At 42.5% G+C, this 18,816-nt stretch overlaps 2 non-coding genes and 1 pseudogene across 2 annotated transcripts; 2 read left to right on the forward strand and 1 right to left on the reverse strand.

Annotated features, from left to right (window-relative positions):
* Positions 1-2,685: 2,685 nt before the first annotated feature.
* On the forward strand, positions 2,686-2,876 carry LOC140283287 (U2 spliceosomal RNA). Its single transcript, XR_011909996.1, has one exon. It is a non-coding gene; the product is annotated as a U2 spliceosomal RNA (small nuclear RNA).
* Positions 2,877-13,352: 10,476 nt separating this feature from the next.
* LOC140283414 (U2 spliceosomal RNA) lies at positions 13,353-13,529 on the reverse strand (annotated as a pseudogene).
* A 4,778-nt stretch (positions 13,530-18,307) lies between these two features.
* On the forward strand, positions 18,308-18,498 carry LOC140283288 (U2 spliceosomal RNA). Its single transcript, XR_011909997.1, has one exon. It is a non-coding gene; the product is annotated as a U2 spliceosomal RNA (small nuclear RNA).
* Positions 18,499-18,816: the final 318 nt, after the last annotated feature.

Here is an 18,816-nt window from a genome sequence, read left to right on the forward strand (position 1 = left end):
TTTGTTATTTAATTTACAAGCTTCAGTTAAAGCTACCAATTCGACTGCTTGAACAGAGTAATTTTTTGGTAGTGGTTGTTTTAAGAAAACTTCAGTTTCTGTTACTACTGCAAATCCTGTAGCATTTGTGCCATCAGGGTTTTTTTCCTTGATCTGTTGAATAAATATAGTTATTTCTGCATTTTCATAACGTATATCAGTTAAGTCTGGCCTGGGTAAAACACTGATGGTTATTTCTGGCTTTCCATCTGTGGGGTAGGTAGCAGTGTGGATGGATTAAGTGTAGCACATCTCTCGACAACAAGGTGTGGCTGTGAAAGAAGAACTGTTATGTAGGAGAGATGTCTGGTAAAGATATTTTGTTAAGTAACCATATCACAGCCACTGCATGAGGTACCTTAAGTGTTAATGGGTGAAATAACACCATTATTGTTGATGCCTGCACTGCCAATGGCTTCTGGCCATTGATTCAAAAGTACGATCTCGTCCCTTTTTCCCCCTTTCAGTGGACACTGGCCCCTAATTACCGCAATTCAGCAGGGGGTCTTTCATTAGGAGTACTGGACTCCCCCGTGCACGGTTTCAGCTCCGACCCTGGACAGCGGAAAAAACGTTGAGATCTGGTTTGAGGACCCAATTGTTGAGAAAAGTCTCTCAATGAGACTCAGAGTTGCTGGAGTCAGTTAATGCAAAGGTTTAATCTTGCAGCAAGTTCAAGAATGTGTGTGTGTATGGGTGTATGTGTGCGAACGTGTGTGAGTTTGTGTGTGTGAGAGTTTAAAGAACCTGTTATCCACAGGCAGGCCTTAACTAGTATGGCACGGGTCCAGCCTGTCTCATCTTTTTTGGAAGGTCCAGCGCTCGGCCGTAACCCTTCTGTCTGTTTGGACTCTCACATACATTCGGTTAATCATAGAAAAACGAGAACAAAACTTTTTAGCCCCTTAAATTCATAAAACAGACATGGTGCAGTTATTTCCATTCTAGAAAATAAGAGTAATCACCACCATTCCTATAAATTCTGGATATTCTAACAATCTGAATCTTTTTTAAATGTTCGATGAAGCCCTTTGCTGTTCTGTTTAGAGACTCAGCTGATCATAAACCAAGTTTTGCTCTTGAACCAAGCTTCTAAACTCTTCACCTTTTTCATTTCTCAGTTAGTATTCACTTTAAAACTGATTAAAAGAAAAATTAAATGAATGCCTATCAACAAATGTGGGATCTAAACTCTAGTGCTTCCTCTAAAATAATTTCCTTTCTCAATTCAGAAATGTGTGTGTGTAAGTCACAACACCCGTGACACCAAAACGGCTTTCTTTTCTCTCTTTTCTCTACACTCTGCACTGTGAGCACACACACCAAATCAGAAAGGCTTTTTTTCTCTCTTTTCTACATTATGGACTGTGGGGACACAAAACCGCTCTCTCTTTTTTTTTTTTTTGATTGTGTGCCAGGGCGTTGTCTCACGTATTAGATTATGCTTAAGATACGAATGAGTTTATCAGTCACATCAGAATCCATACATACTGATCCTCCCGTAATAAAATGGTCGGATCTTATCAAACACACTTTGTTTCTTGTGACAAGTCAGCAAAACAGCGTATACACGTCAAGACACTGAATCAAGTTTGCCACAAGAACTCATAAGTTTGGCAGTATTGCTCTGCCGTCAGCAATCATACACCCATTTTATTTTCATGAGACATGTGCAGGCACCTGTTCATCTACTGTTCTATCACTATGAATTAGTTTATCTATTATCAATAAGGATACTTCTACAACTACTATCAAAGTATGTCCGGACTTCTTATGTTGTCAGTTGCTATATATCAATAAGTGGGTCACTACTGAAAAGCATTAAGCATGTCACACAGCCCAAACATATAACATTTCAGGACACACCACACAGTTAACAACCACAGTGAAGCGTGTCAAAGCCCAAACATGTAACATTCAACAGGACACTTACACAACACATTCAAATCAAACAGTCAGACAACATACAAGAACCTATACCCCAGCCGGCATTGCTCCCTGCCTATTTTCCTACAACTCACTATGTGTGCGCACACCTTTATTCACAAACTCTTCAACTTATACTCTTTTACCGAAGCTGCTACAGCTCGATTGGCCAAATACCCTTAGATCCTATTTCGGTGAATTTGACATCTGCCTTGCATGTAACAGATTAGCGGTTTAGCAGTTTTAATTTAGTTTGAGTGAAGGAATTCATTTTATAGCAAAATCCGAAATCGTGAAGAACTCATGGAAGTAAGCTTATTCTCGGATTCCTGAATCTTTAGATTTGCTCTTTGTTTTACTGCAAAGTACAACGTTGAGCAGCACTAATGAGTTGTTTCTATTTTTGGCAGGCTTTACCTTTGAAGCCCTTTCTGTCTGTGCAAAAGAAATCTTGTTACTGTGCAGAGTGACTTCTCTGAGTAGAGTCGCCTTACTTGTTGCGACTGTGCCAATGTTCGAAGCTGGAGTGCAAAGTTGTTGCTTGAATGGTGCTCGCTGGAGCGTGCGGTAGTGTAAAGTTATACCATTTAAAAGGGCTGAAGAGTGCTCAGTGCAGCGGGTGGGCCGAGGTGCAAAGTGACACTATGGCCATAAAAAGAACACCGCTACAAGTGCGCATTGTGCCAGGAAGGGCCCTCGGACGTGAACCAGTGGACAGTTATCGCTTCTCGGCCTTTTGGCTAAGATCAAGTGTAGTATCTGTTCTTATTAGTTTAATGTCTGATGTGTCCTCTATGCGAGGACTACATATTAAATGGATTTGTATCAATAGGAGTTGAAAAAGGAGCTTGCTCCGTTCACTCCAAGCATCGACCCGGTACTGTAGTGCCCCTGGGAACGGTGCGCTCTCCTCTGCTCTTGTGAAAAAGCAAACAGCGGTGCAGGATGGAAGTTTCAGGGAGCCCAAGATGAAACTTTCTTTTAGTCTGCTGAGAAAAGAGAGTGAATGCGAAGTAGACTTTAACACGGTTCTGGGAGCGAGCCGAGTGCGGGCTAACCAGGAGAATTGCTTGAAAGAAACGCGACACCGAATGAGCGGTCAGAACAAAGCCTCAATACGGTGTTCCTGTGGTGTTTTTATAAAATGCGGTGAAAAAAAAGGTGTGAATGCCCCATAGAAAACTAAAAGGTGGAGCGGAAGTGTTCGGCTGCAAGAAGGTGTGAATGTCCGACTATATTTGGTGAAAAGCAGGTGAAGCAAGGTCTGAATGCCCAACCTTACATCATCAAAAGCGAGATCAGAGGTTTTTGGCTGCAAGAAGGCCATAGTTTGCCAAAAGTGGGTAAGGTGCGAATGACCGACTAAATATCAACAAAAGTGGGGGCGGAGGTCTTCGGATGCAAGTGGGTGTGAATATCCCACCATAGAAGTATGGTGGAGAGGAAGCTGTGAATGGCCGACCATAGTTTGCAAAAAGCGGGTGAGAAAAGGTGCGAATGTCCAACCATACATGATCAAAACAGGGAGCGGAGGTGTTTGGCTGCGACAAGGTGTGAATGTCCACCCATAATTAATGAAAAGCGGGCAACAAGTAGGTTCGAATGCCCAACCATACATCATCAAAAGCAGGAGTGGATGTGTTCGGCTACAAGAAGGTTTGAATGTCCGAGCATAGTTTGTAAAAAGCGGGTAAGAAAAGGTTCGAATGCCTGAACATACATCATCAAAAGCAGGACTGGATGTGTTCGGCTACAAGAAGGTTTGAATGTCCGACCATAGTTGATAAAAAGTGGGTATGAAAAGGTTCGAATGCCCAAAATCGGCTGAAAAAAACTGTGTTCGGCTGCAAAAAGTTGTGAATGTTTGACTAAAGTTTGTAAGACAAGGTTCGAATGCCTGACAATGTATGATCAAAAGCGGGAGCGGAGGTATTCAGCTGCAAGAAGGTCTAAATGTCCATCATTAATTGCTAGAAAACATGAAAGAAAATTTTCGAAAATCAATCTGCATATGATCATAAGTGGGAGAGGAGGTGTTCAGCTGCAAGAAGGTGTGAATGTCCTACCATAATTGCTGAAAAATGTGTTAGAAACGGTAGGAATGCCGTACCATACATCATCAAAAGCTAGAGAGGTGGTGTTCGGCTGCAAGTAGGTGTGAATGTCTGACTAAAGTTCAAATATATTAACAAAAGCGGGAGGAGAGCTCTTCGGATGAGTGGTTGAGAATTTCCAACCGTAATCTATAAAATGCGGTGAAAAAAAAGGTGTGATAGAAACCTAAAAGGTGGAGCGGAAGTGTTCGGCTGCAAGAAGGTGTGAATGTCCGTCTATAGTTGGTGAAAAGCAGGAAAAGCAAGGTCTGAATGCCCAATCTTACATCATCAAAAGCGAGATCAGAGGTGTTTGGCTGCAAGAAAACGGGTTAGGTGTGAATGACCGACTAAATATCAACAAAAGTGGGGGCGGAGCTCTTCGGATGCAAGTGGGTGTGAATATCCCACCATACAAGTATGGTGGAGAGGAAGCTGTGAATGTCCGACCATGGTTTGTAAAACGCGGGTAAGACAAGGTGCGAATGTCCAACAATGTATGATCAAAAGAGGGAGCGGAGGTGTTCGGCTGCAAGGTCTGAATTTCCAACCATAATTTGTAAACACCGTTGAAGAAAAGCCTCGAAAGCCCGACTATACACCATCAAAAGCGGGAGCAGAGGTGTTCAGCTGCAAGAAGGTCTGAATGTCCACCAATAATTACTGAAAAATGGGTAAGAAAAGGTGTGAATGCCCAACTATACATCATCAAAAGCAGAAGTGGATGTGTTCGGCCACAAGAAGGTTTGAATGTCCGACCATAGTTTGTAAAAGGCGGGTAAGAAAAGGTTTGAATGCCCGAACATACACAATCAAAAGAGGGAGCGGAGGTGTTTCGCTGCAAGAAGGTGTGAAAGTCCGACCATGGTTTGTAAAAAGCGGGTAAGAAAAGGTTCGAATGCAAAAATATACACCATCAAAAGCGGAAGCCGAGGTGTTCGGCTGCAAGTAGGTCTGAATGTCCACCCATAATTAATGAAAAGCGGGCAACAAGTAGGTTCGAATGCCCAACCATACATCAACAAAAGCAGGAGTGGATGTGTTTGGCTACAAGAAGGTTTGAATGTCCGAGCATAGTTTGCAAAAAGCGGGTAAGAAAAGGTGCGAATGCCCGACAATGTATGATCAAAAGAGGGAGTGGAGGTTTTCGGCTACAAGAAGGTTTGAATGTCCAACCATAGTTTGTAAAAAGCGGGTAAGAAAAGGTGCGAATGCCCGAACATACACCATCAAAAGAGGGAGCGGAGGTGTTCCGCTGTAAGATGGTGCGAATGTCCGACCATAGTTGGTAAAAAGCGGGTAAGAAAAGGTTCGAATGCCCGAATATATACCATCATAAGCGGAAGCGGAGGTGTTCGGCTGCAAGAAGGTGTGAACGTCCGACCAAAGTTTGTAAAAAGCAGTTAAGAAAAGGTTCGAATATCCAACCAAACATAATCAAAAGTGGGAGCAGAGCTGTTCGACTGCAAGTAGGTGTGAATTTCCACCCATAATTCCTGAAAAATGGGTAAGAAAAGGTGCGAATGCCCAACCATACATCATCAAAAGAAGAAGTGGATGTGTTCTGCTACAAGAAGGTTTGAATGTCCGACCATAGCTTGTAAAAAGTGGGTAAGAAAAAGTTCGAATGCTCGAACATACACCATCAAAATTGGAAGCGGAGGTGTTCCGCTGTAAGACGGTGTGAATGTCCGACCATAATTGGTAAAAAGCGGGTAAGAAAAGGTTAAAATACCCGACTGTACACAATCAATAGCGGGAGCGGAGTTGTTCGGCTACAAGAAGGTGTGAAAGTCCGACCATGGTTTGTAAAACGCGGGTAAGACAAGGTGCGAATGCCCGACAATGTATGATCAAAAGAGGGAGCGGAGGTGTTCGGCTGCAAGGTCTGAATTTCCAACCATAATTTGTAAACACCGTTGAAGAAAAGCCTCGAAAGCCCGACTATACACCATCAAAAGCGAGAGCAGAGGTGTTCAGCTGCAAGAAGGTCTGAATGTCCACCAATAATTACTGAGAAATGGATAAGAAAAGGTGTGAATGCCCAACTATACATCATCACAAGCAGAAGTGGATGTGTTCGGCCACAAGAAGGTTTGAATGTCCGACCATAGTTTGTAAAAGGCGGGTAAGAAAAGGTTTGAATGCCCGAACATACACAATCAAAAGAGGGAGCGGAGGTGTTTCGCTGCAAGAAGGTGTGAATGTCCGACCATAGTTTGTAAAAAGTGGGTAAGAAAAGGTTCGAATGCCAGAACATACACCATCAAAAGAGGGAGCGGAGGTTTTCCGCTGTAAGAAGGTGTGAATGTCCGACCATAGTTGGTAAAAAGCGGGTAAGAAAAGGTTAAAATACCCGACTCTACACAATCAATAGCGGGAGCGGAGTTGTTCGGCTAAAAGAAGGTGTGAAAGTCCGACCATGGTTTGTAAAAAGCGGGTAAGAAAAGGTTCGAATGCAAAAATACACACCATCAAAAGCGGAAGCCGAGGTGTTCGGCTGCAAGTAGGTGTGAATGTCCACCCATAATTAATGAAAAGCGGGCAAGAAGTAGGTTCGAATGCCCAACCATACATCAACAAAAGCAGGAGTGGATGTGTTTGGCTACAAGAAGGTTTGAATGTCCGAGCATAGTTTGTAAAAAGCGGGTAAGAAAAGGTGCGAATGCCCGACAATGTATGATCAAAAGAGGGAGTGGAGATTTTCAGCTACAAGAAGGTTTGAATGTCCAACCATAGTTTGTAAAAAGCGGGTAAGAAAAGGTGCGAATGCCCGAAAATACACCATCAAAAGAGGGAGTGGAGGTGTTCCGCTGTAAGATGGTGCGAATGTCCGACCATAGTTGGTAAAAAGCGGGTAAGAAAAGGTTCGAATGCCCGAATATATACCATCAAAAGCGGAAGCGGAGGTGTTCGGCTGCAAGAAGGTGTGAACGTCCGACCAAAGTTTGTAAAAAGCAGTTAAGAAAAGGTTCGAATATCCAACCAAACATAATCAAAAGTGGGAGCAGAGCTGTTCGACTGCAAGTAGGTGTGAATGTCCACCCATAATTCCTGAAAAATGGGTAAGAAAAGGTGCGAATGCCCAACCATACATCATCAAAAGAAGAGGTGGATGTGTTCTGCTACAAGAAGGTTTGAATGTCCGACCATAGTTTGTAAAAAGTGGGTAAGAAAAAGTTCGAATGCCCGAACATACACCATCAAAAGAGGGAGCGGAGGTGTTCCGCTGTAAGACGGTGTGAAAGTCCGACCATAATTGGTAAAAAGCGGGTAAGAAAAGGTTAAAATACCCGACTCTACACAATCAATAGCGGGAGCGGAGTTGTTCGGCTACAAGAAGGTGTGAAAGTCCGACCATGGTTTGTAAAACGCGGGTAAGACAAGGTGCGAATGCCCGAAAATGTAAGATCAAAAGAGGGAGCGGAGGTGTTCGGCTGCAAGGTCTGAATTTCCAACCAATAATTACTGAAAAATGGGTAAGAAAAGGTGTGAATGCCCAACTATACATCATAAAAAGCAGAAGTGGATGTGTTCGGCTGCAAGAAGGTGTGAATGTCCGAGCATAGTTTGTAAAAAGTGGGTAAGAAAAGGTTCGAATGCCAAAATATACACCATCAAAAACGGAAGCCGAGGTGTTCGGCTGCAAGTAGGTGTGAATGTGAGATCATAATTTGCAAAAAGCTGATGAGAAAGGTGTGAATGACCGACAATAATTACTGAAAAATGTGTTAGAAAAGGTAAGAATGCCGGACTATTCATCATCAAAAGCAGAGAAGAGGTGTTCGGATGCAAGAAGCTGTGAATGTCCAGCCATAATTACTAAAAAACGGGTAAGAAAAGGTAGTATTGCCAGACCATAAATGATCAAAAAAGGGAGCGGAGGTGTTCCGCTGTAAGAAGGTGTGAATGTCCGACCATAATTGGTAAAAAGCGGGTAAGAAAAGGTTAAAATACCCGACTGTACACAATCAATAGCGGGAGCGGAGTTGTTTGGCTACTAAAAGGTGTGAAAGTCCGACCATACATCCTTAAAAGCAGAACTGGATGTGTTCGGCTACAAGAAGGTTTGAATGTCCGACCATAGTTTGTAAAAAGCGGGTAAGAAAAGGTTCGAATGCCCAAACATACACCATCAAAAGAGGGAGCGGAGGTGTTCCGCCATAAGAAGATGTGAATGTCCGACCGTAGTTGGTAAAAAGCGGGTAAGAAAAAGTTCGAATGGCCAACCATACATCATCAAAAGCAGGACTGGATGTGTTCGGCTACAAGGTTTGAATGTCCGAGCATAGTTTGTTAAAAGCGGGTAAGAAAAGGTGCGAATGCCCGAACATACACCATCAAAAGAGGGAGCGGAGGTGTTCCGCCATAAGAAGGTGTGAATGTCCGACCGTAGTTGGTAAAAAGCGGGTAAGAAAAGGTTAAAATGGCCGTCTGTACACAATCAATAGCGGGAAGGGATGTGTTCGGCTACAAGAAGGTGTGAAAGTCCGACCATGTTTTGTAAAAAGCGGGTAAGAAAAGGTGTGAATGCCTGACAATGTATCGGACATTCACACCTACTCACAGCCGAACACCTCCGCTCCCGCATTTGATGGTGTATAGTCGGGCATTTTCACCATTTCTCATCAGGTTTTTGCAAATTATGATCTGACATTCACACCTGCTTTTGATGATGTATGGTTGGGCATTCGCACCTTTTTTTACCCATTTTTCAGGAATTATGGGTGGACATTCACACCTTCTTGCAGCTGAACACCTCCTCTCCCGCATATGATCATGTGCGGTTTGATATTCGAAAATTTTCTTTCATGTTTTTTAGCAATTATTGATGGACATTGAGACCTTCTTGCAGCTGAACACCTCTGCTCCCGCTTTTGATGGTGTATAGTCGGGCTTCCGAGCCTTTTCTTCCCCGGTTTTTACAAATTATGGTTGGACATTCAGACCTTCTTGCAGCCGAAAACCTCCGCTCCCTCTTTTGATCATACATTGTCGGGCATTCGCACCTTTTCTTAACCACTTTTTACAAAACATGGTTGGACTTTCACACTTTCTTGTAGCCGAACACATCCCTTCCCGCTATTGATTGTGTACAGTCGGGTATTTTAACCTTTTCTTACCCGCTTTTTACCAACTACGGTCGGACATTCACACCTTCTTATGGCGGAACACCTCCGCTCCCTCTTTTGATGGTGTAGGTTCGGGCATTCGAACCTTTTCTTACCCGCTTTTTACAAACTATGCTCGGACATTCAAACCTTCTTGTAGCCGAACACATCCAGTCCTGCTTTTGATGATGTATGGTTGGGCATTCGCACCTTTTTTTTTACCCATTTTTGAGGAATTATGGGTGGACATTCACACCTTCTTGCAGCTGAACACCTCCTCTCCCACTTATGATCATGTGCGGTTGGATATTCGAACATTTTTTTTCATGTTTTCTAGCAATTATTGATGGACATTCAGACCTTCTTGCAGCTGAACACCTCCGCTCCCGCTTTTGATGGTGTATAGTGGGGCTTCCGAGCCTTTTCTTCCCCGGTTTTTACAAATTATGGTTGGACATTTAGACCTTCTTGCAGCCGAAAACCTCCGTTCCCTCTTTTGATCATACATTGTCCGGCATTCGCACCTTTTCTTACCCGCTTTTTAAAAATCATGGTCGGACTTTCACACCTTTTAGTAGCCAAACAACTCCGCTCCCGCTATTGATTGTGTACAGTCGGGTATTTTAACCTTTTCTTACCCGCTTTTTACCAATTATGGTGGGACATTCACACCTTCTTACAGCGGAACACCTCCACTCCCTGTTTTGATCATTTATGGTCTGGCAATACTACCTTTTCTTACCCGTTTTTGAGTTATTATGGCTGGACATTCACAGCTTCTTGCAGCCGAACACCTCTTCTCCCGCTTTTGATGATGAATGGTCCGGCATTCTTACCTTTTCTAACACATTCTTCAGCAATTATTGTTGGTCATTCACACCTTTCTCATCAGCTTTTTACAAATTATGATCTGACATTCACACCTACTTGCAGCCGAACACCTCGGCTTCCGCTTTTGATGGTGTATATTTTGGCATTCGAACCTTTTCTTACCCGCTTTTTACAAACCATGGTCGGACTTTCATACCTTCTTTTAGCCGAACAACTCTGCTCCCGCTATTGATTGTGTAGAGTTGGGTATTTTAGCCTTTTCTTACCCGCTTTTTACCAACTATGGTCGGACATTCACACCTTCTTACAGCGGAACACCTCCGCTCCCTCTTTTGATGGTGTATGTTCTGGCATTCGAACCTTTTCATACCCACTTTTTACAAACTATGCTCGGACATTCACACCTTCTTGCAGTGAAACACCTCCGCTCCCTCTTTTGATTGTGTATGTTCGGGCATTCGAACCTTTTCTTACCCGCCTTTTACAAACTATGGTCGGACATTCAAACCTTCTTGTGGCCGAACACATCCACTTCTGCTTGTGATGATGTATAGTTGGGCATTCACACCTTTTCTTACCCATTTTTCAGTAATTATTGGTGGACATTCAGACCTTCTTGCAGCTGAACACCTCCGCTCCCGCTTTTGATGGTGTATAGTCGGGCTTTCGAGCCTTTTCTTCAACGGTGTTTACAAATTATGGTTGGAAATTCAGACCTTGCAGCCGAAACACTCCGCTCCCTCTTTTGATCATACATTGTCGGGCATTCGCACCTTGTCTTACCCGCTTTTTACAAACCATGGTCGGACTTTCACACCTTCTTGTAGCCGAACAACTCCGCTCCCGCTATTGATTGTGTACAGTCCGGTTTTTTAACCTTTTCTTACCCGCTTTTTACCAACTATGGTCGGACATTCGCAGCATCTTACAGCGGAACACCTCCGCTCCCTCTTTTGATGGTGTATGTTCGGGCATTCGAACTTTTTCTTACCCGCTTTTTACAAACTATGGTCGGACATTCAAACCTTCTTGTAGCAGAACACATCCACTTCTTCTTTTGATGATGTATGGTTGGGCATTCGCACCTTTTCTTACCCATTTTTCAGGAATTATGGGTGGATATTCACACCTACTTGCAGTCGAACAGCTCTGCTCCCACTTTTGATTATGTTTGGTTGGATATTCGAACCTTTTCTTAACTGCTTTTTACAAACTTTGGTCGGACGTTCACACCTTCTTGCAGCCGAACACCTCCGCTTCCGCTTTTGATGGTATATATTCGGGCATTCGAACCTTTTCTTACCCGCTGCTTTTTACCAACTATGGTCGGACATTCACGCCGTCTTTCAAGTGTAACACCTCCGCTCCCTCTTTTGATGGTGTATGTTCGGGCATTCGCACCTTTTCTTACCCGCTTTTTACAAACTATGGTCGTACATTCAAACCTTGTAGCCGAAAACCTCCACTCCCTCTTTTGATCATACTTTGTCGGGCATTCGCACCTTTTCTTACCCGCTTTTTACAAACTATGCTCGGACATTCAAACCTTCTTGTAGCCAAACACATCCACTCCTGCTTTTGTTGATGTATGGTTGGGCATTCGAACCTACTTGTTGCCCGCTTTTCATTAATTATGGGTGGACATTCACACCTTGTCACAGCCAAACACCTCCGCTCCCTGTTTTGATCATGTATGGTTGGACATTCGCACCTTTTCTCACCCGCTTTTTGCAAACTATGGTCGGCCATTCACAGCTTCCTCTCCACCATACTTGTATGGTGGGATATTCACACCCACTTGCATCCGAAGATCTCCGCCCCCACTTTTGTTGATATTTAGTCGGTCATTCACACCTTACCCGTTTTCTTGCCGCCAAACACCTCTGATCTCGCTTTTGATGATGTAAGACTGGGCATTCAGACCTTGCTTTTCCTGCTTTTCACCAACTATAGATGGACATTCACACCTTCTTGCAGCCGAACACTTCCGCTCCACCTTTTAGGTTTCTATCACACCTTTTTTTTCACCGCATTTTATAGATTATGGTTGGAAATTCTCAACCACTCATCCGAAGACCTCTCCTCCCGCTTTTGTTAATATATTTGAACTTTAGTCAGACATTCACACCTACTTGTAGCCGAACACCACCTCTCTAGGTTTTGATGAGGTATGGTCCGGGATTCTTACCGTTTCTAACACATTTTTCAGCAATTATGGTAGGATATTCACACCTTCTTGCAGCTGAACACCTTCTCTCCCACTTATGATCATGTGCGGATTGATTTTCGAAAATTTTCTTTCATGTTTTCTAGCAATTAATTATGGACATTTAGACCTTCTTGCAGCTGAACACCTCCGCTCCCGCTTTTGATCATACATTGTCAGGCATTCGCACCTTGTCTTACCCGCTTTTTACAAACTTTAGTCGAACATTCACACCTTTTTGCAGCCGAACACAGTTTTTTGCAGCCGAATTTGGGCATTCGCACCTTTTCATACCCACTTTTTACCAACTATGGTCGGACATTCACACCGTCTTACAGCGGAACACCTCCGCTCCCTCTTTTGATGGTGTATGTTCGGGCATTCGCACCTTTTCTTACCCGCTTTTTACAAACTATGCTCGGACATTTAAACCTTCTTGTAGCCGAACACATCCACTCCTGCTTTTGATGATGTATGGTATGGCATTCGAACCTACTTGTTGCCCGCTTTTCATTAATTATGGGTGGACATTCACACCTTGTCGCAGCCAAACACCCTGTTTCGATCATGTATGGTTGGACATTCGCACCTTTTCTCACCCGCTTTTTGCAAACTATGGTCGGCCATTCACAGCTTCCTCTCCACCATACTTGTATGGTGGGATATTCACACCCACTTGCATCCGAAGACCTCCGCCCCCACTTTTGTTGATATTTAGTCGGTCATTCGCACCTTACCCGCTTTTGGCAAACTATGGCCTTCTTGCAGCCAAAAACCTCTGATCTCGCTTTTGATGATGTAAGGTTGGGCATTCAGACCTTGCTTCACCTGCTTTTCACCAAATATAGTCGGACATTCACACCTTCTTGCAGCCGAACGCTTCCGCTCCACCTTTTAGTTTTCTATGGGGCATTCACACCTTTATTTTCACCGCATTTTATAAAAACACCACAGGAACACCGTATTGAGGCTTTGTTCTGACCGCTCATTCGGTGTCGCGTTTCTTTCAAGCATTTCTCCTGGTTAGCCCGCACTCGGCTCGCTCCCAGAGCCGTGTTAAAGTCTACTTCGCATTCACTCTCTTTTCTCAGCAGACTAAAAGAAACTTCCATCCTGCACCGCTGTTAGCTTTTTCACAAGAGCAGAGGAGAGCGCACCGTTCCCAGCGGCACTGCAGTACCGGGTCGATGCTTGGAGTGAACGGAGCAAGCTCCTTTTTCAACTCCTATTGATAAAAATCCATTTAATATGTAGTCCTTGCATAGACATATCACATATTAAACTGATAAGTACAGATGGATTATGTGCAATTAGTAAAGAGAGTAGAGGACGATCTCTCTCGTTGGAAGTCCTTACCTATATCACTTATGGGGAGAGTTACAACCATTAAAATGATGATACTACCAAAAGTTAACTATTTGTTCTCAATGATCCCCATAAAACCATCTGCTACTTGGTTTAAGTCACTAGATTCATGCATCTCCAAATTTCTGTGGAAAAACAAACCACCACGTATTAGTTTAAAAACCCTACAGAAGACCAAGGACAGTGGTGGATTAGATTTATCTCATTTTCAGCACTATTCCTTAGCCAATAGGTTACAATATATATCAAAATGGTTTAAACCTTGTTGTTGTCACAGTTCCCAGAGACGTTGTAATCGTTGAGGATTCTATATTCACCCCCTCATTAGAGGCACGTGTTGCAGATTGATGACACTGAATCTTCTTCTCTGTTCATTGCTGGCATCATTCCCAGCATCGTAAGTGTTCGTGGCATTGTTAGCCTCTTCTTCTGGATCTTGATATCGAGCATCCTTTTGTATTTCTGGTTTGTAAGTCCTCTCTCTTCGTTCACCGGAGTCTTCGTCTCTTTGTCCTTGAGTTTGGTGATTTTTTCTTCTTTTGATGCCTTGACACAGTGTGACAGGTGATACCACATGGGAGATCCTTTAACTTGGACTGCTGTCCCTGTGCTGCGAAATGGCTGTGCTGCTCAAATGGTCTCTCCTTCATCATATACACAGTTATTTATACATCACCTTCCACCATGAAGCGTTGTCCCTTTTTGTTTCTCTCTTTGTTCTTAAAATGCTGTTATAAATGTCTAAACCAATCCATTAAACTAGATCATTTTGGCAGTAAAGCGATCTACAATGTGCTTGGTCGCAAAGCTGCTCATCTGTAGTAAACAGCTCTTCAGAAAGGCATTCTTCAATTGATTTCACTCATTTTATGTAATAATTTTGTGATTTCCTACAAAACTACACTTCTTCTCCCATCTGTCTGAGTATTTAATATTGTCTGGGTCCCGTTAAAACATGTATTTTTCCCATCTAATTCCTTGTTTGCTTTAAAACAAGTATTCCCCATTTTCTATCCCTTTCAGTAGCCAACCAGTTTGTATGGAGTACACTGGAGCAACTTGACTGATCAGTAAAACACTGCTTTTGTTGTCACCGCAAGGCTTCCCCCGTCGGTTGTTTCACTGAGACACTACTGAGTAACTACAACTCAACACAGTTTATACACATAACATTCATATACATACTAACAAACAAACAAACAATAATTTATCGCAATTTTCTCATCTCTGTTTGAACGTACACCCAGGTAAATATTCCTGTAGTCTTCTCATACCGACTATGGACCCATTCATTGTTTAACTTCACTGTTTTGCAAATCCTAATTGAATATTACACATTGACATTGAACTTTACTGGATAAGCAGGTGAGATGACATTGTTTACAAAGTGTGTCAAATTATCACTGAAGATCTTTTCAGGAATTTCAAATCTAGAAATGAGTTTTTTTACGCGTGATTTTGCTACTGAGAGTGCATCTGCTTGTGCACATGGAAATATTTCAGACCATTTGGTAAAAACCTCTGTTGTCACTGAGCAGAATCGTTTCCCTTAACATCAATTTAGTTCAATGAAATCTACAAAATAATGAAATCCAAACAAATATGTTGAAAAAGATACACTGGCTTAGGGAATTATCTTCGTTTTGGTCTTAGATTGCCCTGTGGAATGTATTTTGCACATATTTGACCTGCTAGACAAAACTTTATTCATTTATTTATTCTAAAAAAATTTTTTTAATAATTAGTAAAACCATATGCTGTAAAAACCTGGTGCATTATTGCTTCCATCCCTCCTGTTGAGACATGACATGGTCCGTGGCTCAATACTGCAGCATATTTAAACAAATTCTTTGGCAGTATGGTTTTCCTTCCGGTCATTCATACGAGTCTATTGTAGATGGCAATTGAATAACATCTAATAATGCTAAAATATTTGTAGTTTATACATTTAGCTGTGGATGTCAACATACCTGTTTTCCCAATGCTGTGTTAACACATGTACAGTTGAGAAGGCATACTGACTGTCAGTGTAAACGTTAACAACCTTTTTGTTATTTAATTTACAAGCTTCAGTTAAAGCTACCAATTCGACTGCTTGAACAGAGTAATTTTTTGGTAGTGGTTGTTTTAAGAAAACTTCAGTTTCTGTTACTACTGCAAATCCTGTAGCATTTGTGCCATCAGGGTTTTTTTCCTTGATCTGTTGAATAAATATAGTTATTTCTGCATTTTCATAACGTATATCAGTTAAGTCTGGCCTGGGTAAAACACTGATGGTTATTTCTGGCTTTCCATCTGTGGGGTAGGTAGCAGTGTGGATGGATTAAGTGTAGCACATCTCTCGACAACAAGGTGTGGCTGTGAAAGAAGAACTGTTATGTAGGAGAGATGTCTGGTAAAGATATTTTGTTAAGTAACCATATCACAGCCACTGCATGAGGTACCTTAAGTGTTAATGGGTGAAATAACACCATTATTGTTGATGCCTGCACTGCCAATGGCTTCTGGCCATTGATTCAAAAGTACGATCTCGTCCCTTTTTCCCCCTTTCAGTGGAGACTGGCCCCTAATTACCGCAATTCAGCAGGGGGTCTTTCATTAGGAGTACTGGACTCCCCCGTGCACGGTTTCAGCTCCGACCCTGGACAGCGGAAAAAACGTTGAGATCTGGTTTGAGGACCCAATTGTTGAGAAAAGTCTCTCAATGAGACTCAGAGTTGCTGGAGTCAGTTAATGCAAAGGTTTAATCTTGCAGCAAGTTCAAGAATGTGTGTGTGTATGGGTGTATGTGTGCGAACGTGTGTGAGTTTGTGTGTGTGAGAGTTTAAAGAACCTGTTATCCACAGGCAGGCCTTAACTAGTATGGCACGGGTCCAGCCTGTCTCATCTTTTTTGGAAGGTCCAGCGCTCGGCCGTAACCCTTCTGTCTGTTTGGACTCTCACATACATTCGGTTAATCATAGAAAAACGAGAACAAAACTTTTTAGCCCCTTAAATTCATAAAACAGACATGGTGCAGTTATTTCCATTCTAGAAAATAAGAATAATCACCACCATTCCTATAAATTCTGGATATTCTAACAATCTGAATCTTTTTTAAATGTTCGATGAAGCCCTTTGCTGTTCTGTTTAGAGACTCAGCTGATCATAAACCAAGTTTTGCTCTTGAACCAAGCTTCTAAACTCTTCACCTTTTTCATTTCTCAGTTAGTATTCACTTTAAAACTGATTAAAAGAAAAATTAAATGAATGCCTATCAACAAATGTGGGATCTAAACTCTAGTGCTTCCTCTAAAATAATTTCCTTTCTCAATTCAGAAATGTGTGTGTGTAAGTCACAACACCCGTGACACCAAAACGGCTTTCTTTTCTCTCTTTTCTCTACACTCTGCACTGTGAGCACACACAACAAATCAGAAAGGCTTTTTTCTCTCTTTTCTACATTATGGACTGTGGGGACACAAAACCGCTCTCTCTTTTTTTTTTTTTGATTGTGTGCCAGGGCGTTGTCTCACGTATTAGATTATGCTTAAGATACGAATGAGTTTATCAGTCACATCAGAATCCATACATACTGATCCTCCCGTAATAAAATGGTCGGATCTTATCAAACACACTTTGTTTCTTGTGACAAGTCAGCGAAACAGCGTATACACGTCAAGACACTGAATCAAGTTTGCCACAAGAACTCATAAGTTTGGCAGTATTGCTCTGCCGTCAGCAATCATACACCCATTTTATTTTCATGAGACATGTGCAGGCACCTGTTCATCTACTGTTCTATCACTATGAATTAGTTTATCTATTATCAATAAGGATACTTCTACAACTACTATCAAAGTATGTCCGGACTTCTTATGTTGTCAGTTGCTATATATGAATAAGTGGGTTGCTACTGAAAAGCATTAAGCATGTCACACAGCCCAAACATATAACATTTCAGGACACACCACACAGTTAACAACCACAGTGAAGCGTGTCAAAGCCCAAACATGTAACATTCAACAGGACACTTACACAACACATTCAAATCAAACAGTCAGACAACATACAAGAACCTATACCCCAGCCGGCATTGCTCCCTGCCTATTTTCCTACAACTCACTATGTGTGCGCACACCTTTATTCACAAACTCTTCAACTTATACTCTTTTACCGAAGCTGCTACAGCTCGATTGGCCAAATACCCTTAGATCCTATTTCGGTGAATTTGACATCTGCCTTGCATGTAACAGATTAGCGGTTTAGCAGTTTTAATTTAGTTTGAGTGAAGGAATTCATTTTATAGCAAAATCCGAAATCGTGAAGAACTTATGGAAGTAAGCTTATTCTCGGATTCCTGAATCTTTAGATTTGCTCTTTCTTTTACTGCAAAGTACAACGTTGAGCAGCACTAATGAGTTGTTTCTATTTTTGGCAGGCTTTACCTTTGCGGATGAAGCCCTTTCTGTCTGTGCAAAAGAAATCTTGTTACTGTGCAGAGTGACTTCTCTGAGTAGAGTCGCCTTACTTGTTGCGACTGTGCCAATGTTCGAAGCTGGAGTGCAAAGTTGTTGCTTGAATGGTGCTCGCTGGAGCGTGCGGTAGTGTAAAGTTATACCATTTAAAAGGGCTGAAGAGTGCTCAGTGCAGCGGGTGGGCCGAGGTGCAAAGTGAAACTATGGCCATAAAAAGAACACCGCTACAAGTGCGCATTGTGCCAGGAAGGGCCCTCGGACGTGAACCAGTGGACAGTTATCGCTTCTCGGCCTTTTGGCTAAGATCAAGTGTAGTATCTGTTCTTATTAGTTTAATGTCTGATGTGTCCTCTATGCGAGGACTACATATTAAATGGATTTGTATCAATAGGAGTTGAAAAAGGAGCTTGCTCCGTTCACTCCAAGCATCGACCCGGTACTGTAGTGCCCCTGGGAACGGTGCGCTCTCCTCTGCTCTTGTGAAAAAGCAAACAGCGGTGCAGGATGGAAGTTTCAGGGAGCCCAAGATGAAACTTTCTTTTAGTCTGCTGAGAAAAGAGAGTGAATGCGAAGTAGACTTTAACACGGTTCTGGGAGCGAGCCGAGTGCGGGCTAACCAGGAGAATTGCTTGAAAGAAACGCGACACCGAATGAGCGGTCAGAACAAAGCCTCAATACGGTGTTCCTGTGGTGTTTTTATAAAATGCGGTGAAAAAAAAGGTGTGAATGCCCCATAGAAAACTAAAAGGTGGAGCGGAAGTGTTCGGCTGCAAGAAGGTGTGAATGTC

This window comes from Leuresthes tenuis, unplaced genomic scaffold (assembly GCF_036924035.1).
Source record: "Leuresthes tenuis unplaced genomic scaffold, fLeuTen1.0.hap1 SCAF_23, whole genome shotgun sequence".
Lineage (NCBI taxonomy): Eukaryota > Metazoa > Chordata > Actinopteri > Atheriniformes > Atherinopsidae > Leuresthes > Leuresthes tenuis.